The sequence below is a fragment of the Panthera uncia genome, chromosome F2, assembly GCF_023721935.1.
Source record: "Panthera uncia isolate 11264 chromosome F2, Puncia_PCG_1.0, whole genome shotgun sequence".
NCBI lineage: Eukaryota > Metazoa > Chordata > Mammalia > Carnivora > Felidae > Panthera > Panthera uncia.
Window position 1 is genome coordinate 15,957,259 of NC_064812.1, and position 20,784 is coordinate 15,978,042.

At 45.6% G+C, this 20,784-nt stretch overlaps 1 pseudogene; it reads left to right on the forward strand.

Moving 5' to 3' along the window:
* The first annotated feature begins 4,733 nt into the window (after positions 1-4,733).
* Positions 4,734-18,561, forward strand: LOC125924955 (40S ribosomal protein SA-like; annotated as a pseudogene).
* Positions 18,562-20,784: the final 2,223 nt, after the last annotated feature.

Consider the following 20,784-nt stretch of genomic DNA (forward strand, 5'->3'; position numbering starts at 1 on the left):
TTTTTTTTTTTTTTTTTTTTTCTTTTTGATAATGCCGACTCTGTAGCACTTTTCTCTTACCGCGTCGTTGGTAAGATTGTATACTCTGGCTTTCCTCTTCTCTCTCATTTCCTTCTGTCTGACGCTCCCTTTCTGGATGCCCAAAATAGGCTTCCAAGGGCCAACCCTTATTTAACTTTTTATTTTCTTAATAAAGAAAATAGTTTTGTGGAGTCACGTGTTACATTAACAGGCTCCCTAAAACGGGCAATCTGGGCAAAATATTTAAAATACATTTGAAAGCTTTGAGGGCAGCCCAGGGAGTGGAGGTGCTAGGATCCTGGAGAGAAGGCAGCCAATGAGCTGAGCTCCCCATTCCCCTCAGATTATTGCCTGAGGCTACTTGTCATTCTCAGCACGGAGGATGGAGCCCGAGAAGAGAGTATCACCTCATCGTGTGGAGTGGACACAGCATTCGGGGCTGCCGGAGAGGAGGGAGCCTCAGGTAAGGGAGCCCCCAAATATGCAAACAAATTCCCTGAAGTCATCGGATGACTCCTGAGTTGCACCAGTGAGGAGTGCGATTCCAGGATACCCAAAAGAACAGCAGCAGGGAGGCTCAAGTGCTGGGCAGAGATTTTAGCAACAGAACAGTGCTGGGGAGATAGACGATGGAGTTCAAGTGTTGCCAAAGCCAAGGGCCTTGGTAAACCAGCCTAGGATCTCAGTTAAGACCTCAGGAGACCCGAATCATAGGAATAAGGGCTACACCCTAAAGCACTTCCCTTAGAGTCATGGAGTGAGGGAATGATCACAACAGCTCAGAAGAAACAAAGCCTAAAACCAAACCTGGATGGGCTCCAGGTGATGTGCTTGAAGAAGAGAAAACCTTAACCCTGCTTGGAGAAAGTCCATGTTAACCAATTCAACTGAACTCAAGGAATTCATAGGTTGACAAGGATTGGAGCCCGCCAATTTAGAGAAGACTCAGAATATTGGAGGTATCAAAACTCTGATGATTCTTTTTTCTTTTCTTAAATCTTGACGAACATCATCCGATCTTGTCTTTAACCATGGCATTATGTGGTTCCCACGTCCTCATCATTCCCAGAAATCCAGCCCCGATTTCCTGGCTTCCCGATACACGCGGACGTCTGTGAGTCCCGCTGAACTCCCAAATTCAATACACTCTACGCTGAGTTGGTTATGGTGCCTCCCAGACTTGTTTGCCCTTCGTTTTGTTAAAGGCACCACCATCCTCCCTCATTTTCAGTCCTAAAATGGTAATCACATTCGGCTTCTTCCTTTTCCTCAAATTCTCCTACAGTGAATTTGTCTTCTCCATGACACCACAGCCGCAGTCTCAGGTAGGTCTTTGTGCCTCTTACTAGGGCTAGCAATTGCATTAAAAAAACATTGAGCTATAAGCCACACACCATATTTAAAGATTAAAATTCAGTGGTTTTCGGTAGCTTTACAAAGTTTCTGCCCCCACTAGCTAATCCTAGATCTGGGCTCTGACAGGAGGGCCAGAGCTTGGAAATGGGGTAGGATGGAAATAAGGTGGGGTGGGGTGGGGGTAGTTAGGGCCCTTCCACGATCAGCATTCTTAGCAGCATGCTGGGGGGTGGGTGGGACGCAAGGACACGGGAGCCCTGGCACCCTTTGTAATGTTGAGCTTCTATGTACGGGACACTTTTCTTCTCTTTTTCTATTACAGCCTCATGGCACACTGTAAGGCAGACCAGTCAGGTGTTATTCCGTCCACTTGAAAGAAGTAGAAACGGAGGCCAGCAGAGAGATGCCAGGACCTGCCCAAGGTTACATAACTGGTTCCTGTAGCTCCGGTCTGGACTCCAGCCCAATCCCTTTTTACTGGGCCACACTTCTTTTTCCAGAGCAAAGAGATTACGTCGGACCCTATCTTAGGAGATACAGATACATAAATTAGAAAAGGATCTAGGTAGCAGTAATAGCCTTTCTTTTAAAGTGTTCCTCAAGCACAGAATAAACCCTGAACTTGAACTTGGCCATCTGAGGGCCAGTCCTGCTACGTATCAGTTGTATGAGGTTCCGTTTTCTCACCTGTAAAACTGAAACGAAAATAGTTATCTCGCAGAGTTGCTGTGAGGGTCAGATCAGGGAATGCATCCTTAGAGCTCTGAAAACTGGAAAGTTTAAAGTTAAGGGAAGGTTAAGGAAAGGGTAAAGTTAAGGTTTTTCTCTGACTAGTAATGGATTCCGGGTGGGGTTCCGGGGCTATTCCCATGCACAGCCTGGCCCAAGCTGATGAATTTATTCACTCACTCAGAAATAAATTTCCATTCTTCCTAAGCCACCCAGCCTGTGATGTTTTGTTATCACAGCCGGAATGGATTTAGACACAGGCTGATGGAACAGTGTGAGTTACAGTGAGTGCAGGGGCGGGGCACTCCTATCAACAGAGGGGTCAGGGCACTGAAACTCACTAAGATCCTGATTTTTTCTGCGTCTTCCTGCAGTTTCTCACCTGGACTGCGTCCTGCAGCATTCTGCAGAAGGGACTCCTCACCACACCGGTGTCTCACGGGGAAGAGTTGGAATGATCATAAAGATTACATGATACTTTGTTTGGATGACTCTAGCCTGTGGGAGCGTGGGGGAGTGGAGGTCAGGCAGAGCGAGGGGGCTCAGTCCATGGGAGATTGATCTCTCTCTCACTGTGCACTCATATCACCCCCTTTTGTATCCCACTGCACACCAGATCTCGCAAGCTGGGCCTGGCCCCCGAATCATCCCTTTTTACCTTTTTAAGTTCTGTGAGCCTCTCTTTACCAGGCTTCCGGACTGAAATCCAGGGCAGGCCTTCCGAGGATGGCAAACTGGGAAGGTGGCGGATGGGCCTTCAGAAGGCTCTTTTAATTCTGAGGTCACTTTGATACACTAAAAGTCCGTGACATAATGGAAGTACAGGGACATTTCCATTCTCACTGCTTTACCCAGCATGCAGATTTCTTTCTTGCAGCTCTCAGCTCTGGCCAAGGAGCCCTCGGGCTCGCACTCAGTGCTGGCAGGATTGCCCTTGAACTCTCCATGAGAAAACTGCAGCTGGGTCAGCACCGTCCCGAGCATGCCTGATAAGGGCAGGTCGCAGGGCCTCACTTAATATGTCTGTCCTCTGTGGTGCAGTGAGACCTGGCACTTGGCTGGAGCTCAGATCCAAAGGACCCATTAGTTTTTTGTTTTGTGTTTTGTTTTATTTCAATCCAATCGGTTTTTGGTTTTGTTTTTTTTAATCCCATACCCACCAGCTGGTAGTCCTAAGCACCAGGGAGGGAAATGGAATTTAAAGGTATTTCTGTGCTTCCCACCTGGGTAAAGGCATCACCATCTCTCTCTCTCCTGTGGTATCACAACAGCCTCCTAGATGTGAATTATATGGCTCCCGAATTATCCCAGCACAAAGCTCATGTTCTCTCATGGCCCCTTATTAACCCTCAGTCCTCCTCCTCTCCGGCTCTCCCATGCTCACTTGGCTCCAGCCACCCTGGCTTCCGCAGGGGCCCAGGTACGCACTCGCCTCAGGGCCTTTGCACTGAATTGTTCCTCCAAGCACGTGCTATGAGCTGCATTCATCTACACAGTTGTTTCCTTACCTCTGTCCTGCCCTTGTGAAAATATCCCCCCACTGATGGATTTTTGTCTGTCTTGTTCATTCAAGCGTCTTAATCACCTGGAATAGTGTCCTTGGTACGTATTTGTTTCAACAAACAAGTGAATGAATGAAGAACTCTGCCACGTAGTGTGGGAAGATAGGAGGCATGATAAGTGTGTGAAATCTTGTCTTTCGCCAGGGCCCTGTTCCCTGTATGTGGGTCTCTCTCAGCGCCGGCTCAAACCTACCTTGTGTTGAGGGGATATGTCCGCCTGGATCTCCTGGCACCTTGTATACTGTGAAAGTTCTACCTCCAGCACTTAGCACCGAGTTCTGTATGCAACAAGAGCTTAATACATGATGGTCTGGTTGAAGAAGGAGCTGAGTCCTGCAGACACACGTTGTAACCGTTTGTGGAGTGGGTGGGCGTGACGGCCATGGGCTGTAATATGCAGGGAAACAGAACCAAACTCTGGAGCGGGGCACTGAATCCGGAAGTCGTAAACAAGATGGGAACTCGGGGCCGGGACTGGTCAGCAGAGGAATGGAGGCTGGAATGCGTTTGGTGCCTTGGGACTGAGGTTGCCTCCTGGGCAGAGCACGAGTGGTGGTGCCTTTGTTACCCCCCCTTCCCCCAGAGCCTGTGGCATGGCTGTTGCCCATCTTGAGTGTCCGGACCCCTCTTCCTTCAGCTCACACCCCTGCCCTGGGGCTTGCCCGTGGGCCTTGTGTTACGAGCCAGGCAGGTGTTATGTTCACCGTTCACCGATTCAGCACGCTGCCAAACCGAAAGCTCATTGGATGCCTAGAGCCCCCCTCCCCAGGTAGCCAGACTTCCCCTGACCCTGTGTTCCATTTCTTCTCTGGGGAGGATCTGTGGGCCACGTGCTCTGCGGTGGACCCGTGTTACCCCCTCTAGCACTGGGCTCCCTGCTTGTGCGTTTGTAGGTATTCACTTCCTCTTTTAGTCCCTAAGTCCCTGCAGAGCAGGGTTAGGATTCTACTTGTATCTTTTATCATAACCGTACCTTTAACGTGCCTCATAAATAAATTCACTTACTAAAGTTGTGTTGATCTGAGGGAATTAACTCCTGAATGGAGGCTGCTCTGGGAGGCAGAGATGGCCCAGAAGAGCGCCCCGTCTGACTACGCAGAAGCCCTGCTCCTCCAAAGTGACGCACTTACCGGGGGACAGCAAGGGTGCTCAGCACTGACTGTGTACCAGGCCCTGTGCCAGGTGTTTCTCACACCTCATTATATTTATTCCTCAGAACAATCCTGGGAGGTAGCGCCGTGAGGATCTCTGTGGTGATGCTCCTGCCGGGTGCCCCACTAGAATGACTTGATTTGAGCCCTGTGAGCAGAACCTTCGCAGCCCTTCCGTCTCAGCTCACCTGACGCCTCCTTGGAGAAGCCTTCCTTGACTTCCTCCCTCTAAGCATCCCCTTCCTGCCGTTGTCCTTGATCACAGTACACGGCCTGTCTTTCCTTCAAGCCCTTAAATACGAGCTGTAATTATCTTATTGGTTTTTTTTTTTTTCCCCTAAAATTTCCACTTCCCCTCCCCACGATGGTAACTCCGCGAAGACGGCGGGCCTGGTTGTGTTGTCCACTGTCGTATCTAGAGTGCTTAGCAAAGTGCCGGGCACACAGTCAGCATGCGACACGTGTTTCCTGATTGGATGACTCAGATGTCATCATTTTGTGCCTTATAAGTGCCTGTGAGATTGTAAGGGCTCAAAATGCATTGCGATGCTTCAGGGAGATGTTTTCGCATTTCGCTCCCTTTGTCTGAGTCTCCTGAATTAAAAAAGATATTTTCACAGCTGTCCTTTCCATAAAAGTTCCACAAAGATGATTATTTTTTATTTAAAAAAGAAAACATATGTAACACCTATGTATGTCAGTATGTATTCTAAGCACTTTACAAATATTAACTATCTTAACCTTCATAACAACCCTAAGAGGTAGGTACTATTACTATCTTCATTGTGCAGAAGAGCAAACGGAGGCACAGAGAGGTTAAGTAATTTTCCCAAGGTCACACAGCCAATAGATGGCAGGGCTCGAATCTAAACCCAGGTGGGCTGGCTCCATAGCCCATGCTCTTAACTATTGTGCTATGCTTTTCTTTACTCCACTGTGGAGGAAGTGTGTAGAGAAGGGAGAATAGGGGATTATCATTGATTGAACCTCGGCTAGATTCTAGCCACTTTGCTAGGTTATCTCACTTAAGCCTCAAGACTGGATATTATCTCAATTTTGTAGATTGAAAAATTGTCACTCAAGGAGATTAAGTAACTTGCCTACAGTTCTACAGACAGTGGCAGAGCTGGGACTCAAACTCTGATCTATTTGACTGTGAGGTCCAAGTATCTCCCCTTCTCCATGCCAAATGGCGGCTAGTAAAAGCAGGCCTAGAACTGGAGCTGTGGATCCCCTGCAGAAGTGTCACCTTCATTACGCAAGACCAAGGTACATTCTCCATAATTTTGCTGTAAAGGAAAAGCAGCTTTTCTCATGGCAGTTGTGGTTCTGCTTTGCATCTCTCCTCAGTGACATTGGTCCAGCCATGGCTCATGATGGAACCAGCCCTTGGTTAGATATCAGAACAGGCAGCTCAAGCCTCTCTAAAACTCCTTTTGTTGATGGTAAGATGGAGACACTAATTTTCATGTTTCCTGCCTTAGTGGGCTGTTGCAAAGATCTAATGACATTATGGTCATAAAAGGGATTTAAGAGCTGTAAGAGTCTGTGAGAGAAACCCAGAACAGCATGGTGCTTGAAGAACAGACCCTGGGGAAGCAAGGACAAAACCTGGCAGAGCCTGATGCTGTGGCAATCTTGAGTGATTTCTCTTGTAGGCATGTCCTTGACTTAACATCTGTTTCAAAGTCATGATGTTCAGGTCCATTTCTTTCCCAGTGGCCCTTCTATTCTGGAGATCCTTAGCAAAGCAAACATCACTGTCCATTCATCAATCCGTCCATCCATCCATCCATCCATCCATCCACTTACTTGTTATAGACAAGCATCCCAGTTACTGGAGATAAGGCACAATGACCAAAATAATGGAGCCCTTTGATCCTGATAGTGAGTTTGTGTGTGTGTGGGCGGGGGGCACCCACATGCATGCACACATGTGTACACATACAATTATTTGGTATACTACAAAGCACTTAAAAACACTATAGTGAGCATTTTATACACATGTTTTTATTTTATCGTCACAGAAAACTGATAAGGAAGGGGTTATCCTCCTATTTGACAGATGAGGAAACTGAGGCTCGGTAAAGTTAAGCAACTTGGCTAAATAAAGCCCAGTGATTAGAAAGTGTGGAGCCAGAATGCATTCTCAGTTCTCCACTCCAAAGCCCAGATATCATCCTGATGATTGCATTAAACTCTATGAATGTAATTGCTTTAAACCTTCCCCTGCTTATCTCTCGGGTTTTATAGCCTTTGCTAGTGTGTATCCATCATAAAGCTGTGGGCATCAGGCACACCGAAAAAGAAGTTAACCCGAAACTAGCTCAGGAATGTACCTTAGGGGTTGGTATGTACTGAGCTGGAAATCACACAGGCCTGTGACCGAACACTTGAGGCATGAACGAGTGATGTTTGGAAAGTAGCATTAGAAAGTGGCTGGCACGTTAATGATTTAAAACTCTAAGCTTTTAAGGCTGAGCTCACATATACCTTCTCTTGCCCAATTATTGTGTTCCATGCTCTTAGCAGTGATGGTTCTACTAGGCCAGCAGAGCCACCATGGGTCATATGGAGTCAGGGATGCCCCAGAGACATTAGACCTTGGGCAGTTGTGGGAGGTGATGAAGAAAACTATGTAAGACTCGCTTCTACTCCTGGTGCTGGGCTTGGAGTTTCTGTAGGTCAGCAAGGCCAGCAGTTAGGGACAAAAGATGAATGTGAAGTGGAGAAGAGTGAGGACCATCTGGGGCACCCAGTGACAAACCAGAACCCATAAAGGCAAATTGGAACCCACAAGGAGGGGTTGAAACCCCCATCTTTCTCTTGCTGCCTCTAATTTGGATGATGAGGGCAACCCCTCCAGAAGCTGGTGCCCTTTGTTACCGAGTCACACAAGCTCCTGTTCCAGACTCAGAGACGCCAGAGGAGGCCATCCGGTGGGGCCTGAAGAGCCGCGGGCCGACTGCCTCCCCCACCAACGAGAGCCCACAGACCAGCCACGTTCATTAGAGGCACCAGCATGCAGTGCTGGTCCACTAGGACCCTCAGAGCATAATGACTGCTTTCAAATATTGCAGATTCTTTCTGTGACCAATGCTAACTCAGAACCATGCAGGGAAGGGAATTCTGGGAAACACAGTTCCAGTGTAGCCAACTTGGTACAGTACAAGACCTCCACACATCCTGACCTCTCGTGGAATGTATATGGCGAGTCCACACAACTTAGCATTGAACGGGTTCTGATTGCACGATACTGGTTTGTCTTCCGACTTGATCTTGGCTCCTTCAGTAAAGAATACTACCTTATAGTTTGTGTTTCCCAGCAGTGCCCGGTTCAGTGCTGGCCACACAGAGACCTTCAATGAGCTTCGATTGCAGCTGACCACTCCCCGTTTGCGTCCTCTGTTTAGGAAGCTTAGATTTGGGGCGCCTGGGTGGCGCAGTCGGTTAAGCGTCCGACTTCAGCCAGGTCACGATCTCGTGGTCCGTGAGTTCGAGCCCCGCGTCAGGCTCTGGGCTGATGGCTCGGAGCCTGGAGCCTGTTTCCGATTCTGTGTCTCCCTCTCTCTCTGCCCCTTCCCTGCTCATGCTCTGTCTCTCTCTGTCTCAAAAATAAATAAAAACATTTAAAAAAAAAAAAAAATGGAAGCTTAGATTTTGTCCCTTAGAAATGACTCCATCTATAATATCCTTGACAACTGATTATCTTGTTTCTTTTCTAGCCCTCAGTGACAGGTGTTACAATTCCTGGAGTCCATCCTTCAATAGGTATGGCCTCGTAGCATTGACAGAAATGAAACTTGAGGAATTTAGATTTTATTTTATTTTATTTTAAGTTTATTTATTTTGACAGAGAGACAGAGTGCGAGCAGGGGGAGGCAGAGAGAGAGAGAGAGAGAGAGAGAGAGAGAGAGAGAATCCCAAGCAGACTCTGAGCTGTCAGCCCAGAGCTTGATATGGAATTTGAACTCACGAACTGTGAGATCTTGACCTGAGCTGAAATCAAGAGTCGTACGCTCAGTCGGTTGAGCCACCCAGGTGCCCCGAATTTAGATTTTATTTTCTCTTACTGTCCACCAGGATGTTGGACTCACACATGATCCATTCCAAGCATGACTCAGAACAAGAAATTCACAAATATTTTATGTTACATTATTGTTATCATGTCTTTAGTCTCCTCCAAATTTTCGTATATTCTCCTTCTTTGAAAACCCTTTTCACTGTGATAAAATATGACGAACATAAAATTTACCATTTAAACTACGTTGAAGTGCACAGTTCAGTGGCACTGAAACTAGTTAACCCGAAACTAGCTCGGGAATGTATCTTAGGGGTTGGTAGTTCACAACTGTCTATTCCCATAACTCTTTTTATCCTGCACAACTGAAAGTGTGTACCTATTAAACACTAACTTCCCTTGTTCTCCTCCCCCCCCGCCCCTGGCACTCACCACTCTATTGTCTGTCTCTATAAGTTTGACAACTCTAAGTACCTCGTTAAGGGGAATCATACAACATTTGTCTTTTAGTGACTGGTTTATTTCACTTAGCAGTGTCCATAATATCTTCAAGGTTCATCCATGTTGTAACACGTGCCAGAATTTCCTTCCTTTTTAAGATTGAATAATATTCTATTGTGTATACACCCACATTTTACTTATCCATTCATCCATTGATGTCTTTTTATCTCTTTGATAACCTATACGACACAATGAGCCCAGAGAGATTGATTTATAAACTTATCCAGGAGACTTGTTTCGCTTTGATATTCTTACATTTACACAGCAAATACCATATATATTATACTTTGAAGATCCTTAGTTACCTAAGTGTAACACAATGGAATGAGATTCATCAAAGCGGAAGTCTCAATGAACTGGGACTACAAAAAAGGGGAGGGGGGTGGGAACCTAAGAAAGACGTTCAACAAACATCTGGTCATCCCTGGCTATGCTGCCTCAAGAGGATCATGGCAAGTGAGGAAGATCTAATTGAGTTCATATTAGTTCTATTGAACTTATGTTATTTACATTTATTAATATTTCACAAAAATAATTTTCACAACCACAAACAATATTTCTTTGGAGAGAATGCAACTTTGGAGTCAGACATTCTCACTGTGTGGTTTGGGTCAAGTAACTTAACGATGACTGGCCATATTCATTAAGGGCTTACATTGCCAAATGTCATACTTTCACTCTCTCATTTATTAAAAGTACCATTATTATCCCCATCTTATAAAAGGGATGACCGAGGCACAGAGATTTGCCCACAGTCACAGAGTGTGTAAGTCACAGACCTGGGAATCAAACTGAAGTAGTCTGACGGCAGAGCCTATGATGTAACCACTACTCTGCACTTGACCTTGGCTTTCCCATGTGCAAAATGGGGCAGTAATATCTAACTTTTAGTTTTGTATGAATTGGAGATAAATAATATAAAAAATATTCCAAGTTCCGGGTGTGTAGTAGGTCCTTTATAGCTGATATCTCTTCTTGGAGTGGCTTGTCGACCTTTGGAGTTGAGTTAACCTAGTTGCCTTGTAACTTTAGCTCTTTGACATGCTCCAGAAAACTTACGATTGTTCGGATCATCTACTTATTTCTTATTGTTAGGTTGAGGGAAAGATTCCCTGTGTCTTTCCACATACTAGGTGAAATGTCCCCTGCCCCACCCCCGTTGGCGGGGCAGTTCTCACTTGGATTTCTCAAAGGCAGTTGTAGTCAAATATCATCTGGGTTGTAGTCTTCTTAAGGCTTGACTTTGGATAGAGTTCAGAGTGGTGCATTCACAAGACTATCAGCTGGTGTGAGCTGTTGGCTGTAAGTTTGGCTGGGGCAGCAGCTTGGGCTTAGGCACCTAGCAACATGGAGGCTGAGCTCCAAAATGGAGGATCTACAGAGCAAGCAAACATCCCAAAGGAGCCAAGTGGAAGCTACTGGGCTCCTTTAACCCACCTCTGACGTCATGTAACATCACTTATGCCACATTTATTGTGGAACAGGAACCATTCACTGAGTGAGGGGCCTATACAAGGACACAAATACAATGGTTCCCTAGGGGGCCATTTTGGAGAACAGCTACTACAACTATCAATGACCCATATCTTTTCAATGTCTGTCCCTTCGACTCTTTTGAAATAATTCTCATCTGAAGGGTATCATGGTATAATGAGTTATTTTATTTTCTTGAGCTTTAGGTTCCATAATTTGTAAAGGGAATAAGGCTCCCTGGTTATTGTTCAGAGGGAAAGTCACTCCAAAATGGTAGTTCTTATAATTGACTCAAATATTTGTAATGCTAAGTATGGGCTCTGTACCAGGCTGTTTACACATGTCGTTTCATTTAATGTCCAAAACAGCCCCGTACGGGATGTGCTAGGATCATCTCCACATTACAGACAAGAAAACTGAAGTTCAGAAAGCTTATCTAATGTCACACATTTAGGAAGTGGAAGAGCCACGCTTTTCATTACTTCACGTATTGTTTTTATCATTTTTTTTGTGCATAATTCTTATTTCCTTCAAAAAATTAGAAACCTTGAAGTAAAGGGTTTGATGTTAATAATTTTCATATTCTCCCCAGTGCCCTGCTCAGAGTTAGGCAGAGAGTAGATGTGAAAACCATGATATTTGTTAACTAGAGAAGAGACTAAGTGACAGGGAGAATGGGGACGTAGAAATTCTCAGCCAGCACAGTGACTTGTTACACAGTTTTCTTTAAGAGACCTTTTTACCTCTTTTGCAGCAATTTGACAAAATCCTCAAGGTCACAGAGAATGCCCCTGACGGCTCCAGAGGAGGAGGGCTGAGATCAATTGTATTTACTATGCTGAAATCTCGTCAATTTCACGCTGCTACCAAACCCCAAACCGTCTCTACACTGACATTTATTTTAGAGATTCTTTGCAGACTTCTAAATATCCCCCTGTGTTCAGCAGCTACATTGCCTGTCCTCATAGGACACATTTAGGTTTATTAATACCCTGAAAACCTTGTGCCTTGATGCAAATCTCATTGCCGTCCCGCTTCCCCAATTCTCTGAATCCCAGCTAATTCCTAAAAGCCACTCATCAGGAAGACAGTGATAAAGGCTTCCATGCAGTTAGAGAGCTAGGGACAAGAGAAAATAATTATTTACCAGGTCACTCTGTCCCCAAACCACCCTTTGAAATTCTGTTTCCATGGCCTGCCATAATTTTTTTTTCAATCATTCATCTTGAAATGCAAAGAGTAATGATTTCCTGCAGGATTATAAATAGTTGTAGAGTGGCTGACCTAGACCAGAAATCACTGTTTAATGTCTAATGTTAGATGTCAGGGGGAATTAATTGGGGAAAGAGATAAACAGCTTTGCAGAAAGGAAAAGGTTTCCTGAACACTGCGCCCAGGAAGGACTTAAAGGGTCTTAGACACTCTATGGGAACCCTGAAATAGGCCACTTCCTTCATATTCTATCACCCAGGGGGGACACAGGACGCTGTCCAGTGGACTCAACTGGATGCTCGCATGTGAATTATACCCCCCTGCCCACCTCCAACCATACCTCACATCTCTTGATTCAGAATCTAAGTGGAATGAAGGGTAACAGGAATGTGGAGGCTACTCTTCTCTCTTGTGGCACCAACTGTGATGACAGGTTTAGATAAAGTCGTCTAAGAAATTTGGTGTTGGGTAAGGGTCATGGATTCCCAGAACTAGAAGGTGTCTTAGAAGGAAGCTTCTGAAAGTGTGGTGCATGGATCCATGGGGAATCTGAATCCCTTTCAGGGAATACATGATGTCAAACCTGCTTGCACAAAAACACTAAGATGTTATTTGCCTTTCCGCCAGTTTTATTTATTTTTATGGTGTTGACATTTGCACTGGTGAGGTAAAAGCAATGTGGGTGAAAATGTGGCACCTTGGTGCAAACCAAGGTCTTGGGTACAAACTGCTCTGGGGGTCGGTGCCGTTGTCCTTTACCTCATGTACTAGCTGCAAAAAATCGTCTGTTTCACTTAAGAATGGCCGTGATGAGGCAGTAAAAAAGTATTAATTGTATTAAACCTTGACTTTGAGTACATCTCTTTGGAATATTCCATGCAGTGAAATGGAAAGTATAGAGCACCTAAAATGCTTCTCCTGCACACCAAAGTGCCTGGTTATCCAGGGGGAAAGAAATCAGGCTGTTGTTTGAGATAGGACCTGAACTTGGCCACCGTTTTCAAGGAACGCCATTTTTGCTTAACAAAAAATAGTAATAACTGACTGACAAACGACGGTTATTCAGCCTTGGGTATTTAACAAATTGTTTCTCAAAAATGAATGAAACAAATCTGGCACTTCAAAAAAACGTACTGGCAGAATTTGTGGCAGTGGCAAAATTCACATTTTTAAGTGAAAATCAGAATTTTGAAACTCTTTTCTCTGGCACCATGAGCCAGATTAACATTGAGAACACTTGCCCAGCTCAGTGAACCAACATTTTCCAAAAGATCAATGCACGATGGCACAAAATCCATACATGGGTAAAACACTCATTTAAAGTGTGAGATAGCTTAACGGACATTAGCAGAACCGAGTTCAAAAAGCCCATTGACATCTCAGGCTCCATATTGTCATTAATCTTGAAGAATTTATCACTAGCCAAGTTGGGTGAGGTATCAGAGAAGAATACCCACCCATAGTTACCTGGAAAGGCTATTAAATTCTGCCTCTCCCCTGCTCCCCCTTTTCAAACTGTGTATCCCAGTGAGGCAGAATTTTCTTCCCAGACTCCAGTCAAACCAGTATATCACACAGGACTGAATGCAGAGGCACAGATGAGAATCCAGAGGTACTCTCTAACCCAGACACTAAAGAAATTTACAAAAATACCAAACAGTCCCACCCTTCTCACTAAGTTATTTGGTTTGGGGGAACATATATTTTTTACGTAAAAATATGACTTGCGTTAATATGTCATGGCTTGTTTAAATGAATTAATAAACATTTTTAATGTTTTAATTTTTGATCTCTGAGATGATAAATATCAGTAAGTATCACCCATGTAGTAAAAAGTTTTCAAATGACCCCAGGCTTGGCCCATCTACAGCATCCCCACTGTTAAGTATAATGTGAGCCAAAATTTGATGTTCTTTCCCTCTTAAGAGTTCCTTTGTTCCAGTTACATATTTCTAGTCACTATAGCCTATTCTGTCTTATTCCACCATCCTATAAACTCACCACCAGGCAGTGTATATATCATGGTTCCAGGGACCTAGTGGCTGTGTTAGGATCTGGTATGGTCATGAATGGGTTCCTAGAAAGACAGCAAAGAGAGTTTTGCAGATGATAACTAAATGCCGTGAGGATTTGAGACTCTTGAGCATGAAACAAGTAGAAGCCTTCCTTCCCAAGCCCATTTTCCTAGGGAATGTCTTCTGTAGTGGGTTTAATGGTGGTCTTCAATAAGGTATAGGACCTCCAATAAGGTCCCAATCCCCAGAACCTGTGAATATTACCTGTATGGCAAAAGAGTGCACATTACCTTATATGGTAACAGATAAGATGGAATTATCTGGGTGGGTTCTAAGTGCCTTCACAAGTGTCCTCAGAAGAAAGTGGCAAAGGAAAATAAGACAGAGAAAAGAAGAGGATAGGGACACACAGGGGAGGCAATGTGAAGATGGAGATTGGAATGATGTGGCCAGAAGCCGGGGAACACCAAGGAATGCCAACAGCCATGAGAAGCCAGAAGAGGCAAGGAAGAGATTCTTCCCTGGAGCCTTCAGAGGGAGCAGGGCCCTGCTGACACCTTGATTTCAGATTTCTGGTCTCTAGAATACATTTTTATAGTACTAAGGCATCCAGTTTATGGTACTAAGCCATCCAGTTTATGGTGGTTTGTTCTAGCAGCCCTGGGAAACTAATATACCTTTGATGGTCTGGGAACAGGCATGCCGACTGCTTGTTAGTAATAACAATAACGACAACAATAATAAGAGTATCTACTGAATATCCACTCTGTGCCAAGCACGGCGCTAAGCGCTATAACACATTATCGATCAATTGCACAACTTCATGAGACAGGCATCATTGTCACAGGCATCATTTGTAAGTGAGAAAGATGAGACTTGGGGTTACAGGGCTAGTAAGAGGAGGAGCTGAGATTAGACCCAGGATGTGTTGGACTCTTTCTTGGTGGCTTTTGTCAGTACCTCGGGAAGTACTGCAAGGATAGCCCATTTCATCGTGAGGGAGAGTCAGGGAAAAGAGAACAGAGCCGGCGGGGACCAGCATGGAGCAGAGAGAAGCCGAACAATCCCAGGGGGCCCTTTAGCAGCTGCCAGGGTCCCCTCTCAAACCTGCCAGGGCAGGGCTTGGCAGGGTATGGAGAAGGGGAGGAGGGCTGGGGTTCAGAGATGCTCTTGGTCGCTGTTCAGAGCCAAAGACTGTTTTCATGGTGGTTCCGTAATTCCCATACCTTCCGCCTAGACTGGTAAGGCAGCCAGGAAGCACATATTTCATGCAGGGTGGATTTTGTCAGCCAGTGTTGGTCTGGCAAGCCCTCCGTCCTCTCGGGCAATCCGAAGAGAGTCTGCCCAGATGCTGCCAAAGCCCCAGTGAGGCCCTGCTTGTCAAGTCATTGCCATTCATGTCGCCTGAGGGCATTTGGGGCAATTTCCATTTCCTTCCCCGAGGCCCAGTTTCCCTTTGATCTTACACATCTGGCTCTGGTCTATAAACTCAGTTCAAGGAGTAATTAACGCAAGCTCAAAGGAAGGGAAAAAGCCTAAGGGAGCTCTCTTCTACAGCCAGCTCAGTTCAAAGTGCTCGAGGACAACCTGAGCAGGATAGCTTTATGAGGTTCCAGAGCTATCATCACCCCAACTGCACTGGGAGCAGACAGGGTTGGCTCTGCTGCAAACGAGGCGTTTGCTTGTAATTGCTTAGGATGAAGGATTTGTGGCGGTGGGTGTAGCACAAACAGTCTGAGGACAGACTCCAACAATTCTTATAACTAAAGGCTATCGGATGAGACAGCACCACTCTTTTCCTCCAGCCCATGGCTAAAGGTACGACAAGGAATGAAATGAATCAGGTAAAGGGCCCAACATTTACTGAGCACCTACTATGTGCCCGGTGCTTCACATACGTTAGTTAATCTGCGAAGCAACTCTGAAATGAAAGTGTTATTTCTCACATTTTTTTTCCAGAGGACGATACTGAAGCTCATAGAATTTCTGTCTAGTAAAATCTGATCTAGTAAAACCTGAATTATCACATGTATCCACAGCCTGGGCCACTTTCACCATCCCGTGCAAAATAAACACTAAGATTGAATAACGTGACCCTTGTATGTACAACGAAGATCCATTGGGGGCACTTGAACATGAACATGTCTGAATGAAACACAAACATTCGTAAAATTGGATCTATAAATTCAAGACATTCTTTTTGTTATTTTTGGTGGGTCAGAGGGTGTGTGCTGAATTCTAAGCCAAAATGTGCCCAACGTGACATTCCTCAATCTGTGGAAGTGTTAACTGGCCGTGTGGTCCATGGATCAGAGCTGGCTCACCACGTGCTTCTGACCAGGCCAGGAGGAAATACAGAAACTGAGCAGAAGCGTTCAGGAACATTCACTGCAATTTGACATTCATGCCATTTTTGCTGTATTTTACAAAAGTATTGAGTACGATAGATTAGAAATTTAAATATCTGATCCTTCACCGCAGTTAGAGAAGCCTGTCAGAGCGTGCACATCTGGTCATGCATGAAGCCATTCGAACAAACAAATGTTATAAAAACAGTATGTTTTGGACGTGCATATATAATCATTTGAATGTGTGCTTAAATCAGATCTATTCAAGCCTTCCTAACTCATCCTTGTTCTTGCCAGAGTCCCGTTGCTTATTGTTCAGCGATAGTGTTTATTTGTTTAACTTTCCATGGGATGGTGAAAACAGCATTCTATTTTCTATAGTCTTGGGGAAAAATCCCAATTCCTTAGCAGGCAAGGCACCTTCTCACCATTCTTTTCCATACTCTGCCTGGTCCAGGACGCTTACGCTGCCCGAAATGCCTCTTCCTTGTCTTTGTCTGTGAGCTCTATCTTCAGTCTTCGAGGCTCAACTCAAGCAACATCTCCTTGGAGCCTCCCTCCAACCCTCTGCCCAGCTATGGTCATTTCATCTTGGATGCTCTCAACGCACACTGCACAGGCCTGGCTCACGGTGCCCCCTGGCATGGATTACATATCTCTTCCCTGTTCCACATCCTCTGCCGCCCTGTGCACCTGGCCTGAGACCCCTTCCTGCTTCGAGAATCAGACCAAAGGTCATCTCCTCCAGGAAACCTTTCCACACCGCAAACTAACAGCTTCTTTCATTCATTCATTCAACACAAATGTGTTGAGCACCTGGTATGCGCAAGATCTTGTGTTAGATTCTGGAGAAAGGTCCGTCACCCGACAGGACAAAGACCCCACATTCTAGAGGGAAGAGATATTAGAAAATGAAGCAAACAATAAATACAATCATCGCAGGTAGTGGGATGTTCTGTGAAGGAAGAAAAGCAGGGTGCCAGGATGGAGCGTTGATGGGGGTGAGGAGGACTGCTCAGGGAGAAGTCACAGGGAGTTGGACGCGTGGGCCTGAAGGGTGAGAAGAAGCCAGCTATTGTAAGGACAGGGACAAGTGTGTTGCAGACAGAGGGAAGAGCAAGGGCGAAGGCTGTTGGTGGGGAACACATTCGCTGTGTTGCAGGGACAGCCAGAGGCTGTGAGTCTGGGGCAGAGAGCAAGGAGGGGAGTAGGAGGAGGTGAAGTCAGAGAGGGAGGCAGGGGCCGGACCTCTAGGGCTCTGTCGGCCACGGCAAGATTAGAGTTTAGTTTAAATGCAGTGGGAATCCCTTTCCACGCTACCCAGGGAGGAGTCCATTCGGTGTTGTTTTGCATTCAGGTTGTAACTTCGGGGAAACTTTCACCATCTCCGGAGCTCTTGATGTCCTGAAAATAAAGGAGGATGCTCTCAAATCTCTTGCAGCAGGAACCCACTTGGGTGGCACGGGCCTTGGCTTTCAAATGGAACGGTACATCTACAGAAGGAAAAGTAAAGCTTGGGAGAAGCTGCTGCTGGCAGGTCCTGCCATTGTTGCCATTGAAAACCCAGCTGATGTCAGTATCGGGTCATCTGGGAATACTGGCCAGCGAGCTGGGCTCGCCGGCCGCTTTGCTCCTGGAAACTTCACTAACCAGACCCGGGCAGCCTCCTGGGAGCCAAGACTGCTGTGTGGTCGTTCAGCCCAGGGCTGACCACCAGCCTCTCACAGAGGTGTCTTATGTTAACCTACCTACACACTGCTCTGTGTGACACAGACTCTCCTCTGTGCTACGTGGGCATCGCCATCCCTTGCAACCAGGGAGCTCACTCGGTGGGTCTGGTGGGGTGGGTGCTGTCCTGGGGAGCCCCGCGCATGCGTAGCACCATTTCCGGTGAACCCATAAAGAAGGTCGTGCCCCCTCTCTGAAGAGATCCTGAAGGGGTTGAAAAGGAAGAGCAGGCCACTGCCAAAAAGGCTGTGATCATGGAGGGATTTCAGGGTGAATGGACTGCTTCAGCTGCTGAGTTCACTGCTACTCAACCTGAAGTCAGGCTGGTCTGAAGGCGTGCAGGTGCCCTTTGTGCCCACCCAGCAGTTCCCTCCTAAAGACTGGTCCGCAGCTTCCACTGTTCAGGCCACCGAATGGGTGGGAACAACCACCGAGTGGTCCTAAGCTGCTCTTTCACAAGGGCAAACGAAATGGAAATTAGGTTGATGGAAAACAAAGGTCTCTAAAAAAATTAAAACATAAAAGAAATTAAATGCGGTGGGAATCCACTAGAAGGTTTAAACAAAGGAGAGATGCAGTCGGGTTTATCTCTTTCAAAGAACATTCTGGCTGGTGTGTCAGGGGGCAATGCTGAGGCACCACTTAGGAGGCAGCGACCGTGGTCCAGGTTAGAGATGATGGTGGCCTGGGCTGGGTTAGCAGTGCTGGCAATGAGGACAGGAGGGAGGATTCAGGTTATGTTCTGGAAGCTGGGCTGACTGCTGGAATGAGTGATGTTTTGGGAGTTCTACTGGATGTAATACTGCAAAGCTTGGGACACCTGGATGGCTCAGTGGGTTGAGCGTGCGACTCTTGATTTCAGCTCAGGTCATGGTTCATGAGTTGGAGCTCCACATTGGGCTCTGCACTGACAGCATGGAGCCTGCGAGGGACTCTCTCCCTCTCTCTCTGTCTGCCCCTCTCCTGCGTGCTCTCTCCTCTCTCTCTCTTAAAAATAAATAAATAAACTTAACAAAAAAACTACTACAAAACTTAATTGTAGGAATATTGGAGTTCTCTTCAGCTCTGAGTCTGGGCTTTACTAAAAGCCTTAAACAGAAAACATCCTAACTACAAAAATGTCCACCGGGAAAACAATGCAAATGTGATTATGTGCTAGCTGGAACGTAGGTGTCGGCATGTGAGTCTACAGGGATTTTCTGATCCAACATTGCCGTTATATCAGAGAAACAAAACAAAACATTAGCAGATAAGTGTCCAAGTTTTAAGTCCAAGAAGCAGCCCTGGGCCTCACCCCAGAGACTGTCCTCTTGGCTGACAATGAATCAATAAGATGCTTTGTTTGAGCCCCATAATTCTATCCTAATATTAACCAAGGAAAGGTGTCCAGAAGACAGAGTGACAGGTCTCTGGGCAAGGAAGTGTGTGACAGCCAAGGATTCGCTTTGCTGTTCAGTCCTTTGTTTTTCTCAGTATTCCAGAGCTCCCTAGGAATCTGGGGGAATCAAGATTTGAGTCGGCAGGACTCCAGAGTCTATACAATAAACCTCAGGGACCAAATCAGTCGTGATTGTGCCCATTAACATGATGGATCCAGACACTGATAAGCAGGTGGGTGGCAGGCGAATGTGGGTACTAATCACATTTCACTCTCCTGTGCTTGAGTATATGCCCAGGGAGTGATCTGATCACAGCAATAGTAATCGCTTCAAAATGTATGGGCCATCCCAACGGATCAAACTTAACTTTTAAAATTGGGGCAGAAAAAAAAAAAAAAAAAGAGGCTTAGCCGATGATGTCTATAATGGACAGTATGACAAATGCCCATTTTTCTATCTTAAAATGATGTTTAAAAAAGACTTCTTTCATCAAAATTCATCAGCATGGTATTCACTGCAGAGGACGTTTTTGGAATACTGATGCATGCCGGCGAGCATATATTTTACACCTGCTGGGAGCTAGGTCTGGGGGTGGGGTAGGGAATGGAGAGATAAGTAGGATGCGGGAAGTGCCTGGAAAAGGTCAGTTGTTGGACTGGTGGACCACTGGGTGAGCTCAATCTGGAGAAAATGGTAGGTGTGGTCAAACCTTGGATAATTGTTGTAAACAAAGGAAGTGGAGAAGGAAGCCAACACTATGTCTGATCTATGTCTGTAAACAACACTCACTTTGGGGCCAAATAGACTATGTTAGGAATCCCACCTATCCCGCTCACCAATGTTTGCACCTTGGGCAAGTCAGCCTAAACTCTCCAAGCCTCAGTTTGCCCATCCTTGAAATGGGAGAAATCATTATCTCCACAGTCTTAGTGAGAAATAAATGAGATGACGTATACTCAGTGTCTACAGACCTAGCACATAGTTGGTGCTCAGCACATGGCAGAAAATGATAACACAGTATCTCCCCTTATCCACAGGGGATGTGTTTCAAGACCCCCAGTGGATGCCTGAAACCATGGATAGTATTGAACCCTCTATATACCCTGTTTTTTCCTATACATAGATATATACCTATGATGCAGTTTAATTTATAAATTAGCCACAGTAAGAGATTAACATTAATACTAAAATAGAACAATGATAACAATACACAGATAAAGGAGACTAGGGCATAGATTCTTAGTGATTATTTTGCTCTACTAGAATTTCTTTTCTCTTTCTGATGAAA